The sequence below is a fragment of the Poecilia formosa genome, unplaced genomic scaffold (assembly GCF_000485575.1).
Source record: "Poecilia formosa unplaced genomic scaffold, Poecilia_formosa-5.1.2 Scaffold877, whole genome shotgun sequence".
Taxonomy (NCBI): Eukaryota; Metazoa; Chordata; class Actinopteri; order Cyprinodontiformes; family Poeciliidae; genus Poecilia; species Poecilia formosa.
The window spans coordinates 78,355-79,929 of NW_006800816.1; positions in this window are offsets into that span (position 1 = coordinate 78,355).

The window sequence follows — 1,575 nt, forward strand, 5'->3', positions numbered from 1 at the left end:
TTTATTTCTCTTTAAAACTTCATTCCTAATTATCATTTATTTCCTTATGTTAAGTTTTCTCCAGTATTTTTCCTTTCTGTATTATAACTCAGTAAACTTCGCATTTTAAGAAGCTGCTCCTTTAGAGCTGCATTTTGTCAATATTTTGACCCTCTTTTTAAATAAGGCCTACATGAGAAGTTAATGTTTCCTATCGTGCTGAACTCAAAACTTAACCATATTTTAGAAGAAGTTCCATAATTGTTAATTTTAAATCTCCAATTTAGACCAATTAAATTTCATTCATCATATTTTCTATTTTAAAACCTTAAAGAATGATCAGCCTGTTTTACATGAGTAAAGTTAACCGTGTCACTAAATATCAAAAATGACTTACTTTATTCCAATCATAGTTTTAAATTTCAACCATTATTACCTTTGATCCATTTCTTCTTTTGAAAAGCTATTTGTAAAATATTTAATTGGATAATGAATTACCCTTTTTATATTGTTTATCAATTATCAATGCCTTTTCAGTTTTGGGGAGAGATTCGATACAGCTAAGTTTATTAAATGATGTAAATATTTAGTTTAGACCTTCCTGGATGTCTTAGTTAAAAAACTTATTTTAAATCATATGAAGAGATGCAACAATCCAACGATCACCTTCCCTGTTTTAAGAAACACTGTTTATGTAAATAATTTGATAGGTAATATTAAGTTTAGTATATTCAATTTATACATTTTAGTTATTCCATATCCAAATAGTTAGCTCATATTTAATGAATTTTGATTTAACTTCAATAACCTCTTTTTCCAAGAAGTAAAGAGAGCTCCAAACTACAAATTTGCTTATTAGATCAATTCCATTCATCTCCCCCTGTTTCTATAACAGAACAAATGTTCTGTCATAGAATACAATAAAAATCCCATACAACTCATTGAGATGAGACCTGCTATCACCGCTAACTTTAGCCTCATGTAACACAGTTGGATGTAATTCAAACATGGTGTCCCAGACGCCGTTACAATCTGCACACCTCAATCAAAGAATTTAATGTTTGATTAAATTTATGAAATCAACACAGAACTTGGTGTCATTAGCTCAGTATGCTCTATAGACACTCAACAATCCACTTTAGCACCTTAATTTTAAATTCAATTTAATTTAGTTGTCACTGAATGGTAGCCACTGTAATATGCAAATAAAATTTAGATCATCTTCTTTGTAGATGAAGCGTAGCCCACAATGTAATTCAGCTATGGTTAAGAAAAACTTATGTAATTGTAATAGTTAGTCCCCTGCCCATACTTTTCAGGCAGGAAGGGAAAAAACACATTAGCATTTTGTGAGACAAACAGAGTGAATCATGGAGGAAGTTAATGCATTTCCGAGAAATGCAGAGAGTCGTAACCGTTGGTTCACACCAACCCTAAAACTGCATTGTAAAACCTCTGACACCAGGAGATGGGGTGTCCCCAACACATTAGCATTTTACTGCAGGGGTTCAGGGCGTGAAGGCAACCGGGCCCATCTGTGCTATAACTAAAGTAAGGAGAGAACAATGGCATCACACACTACAAAAATTTAAAAAN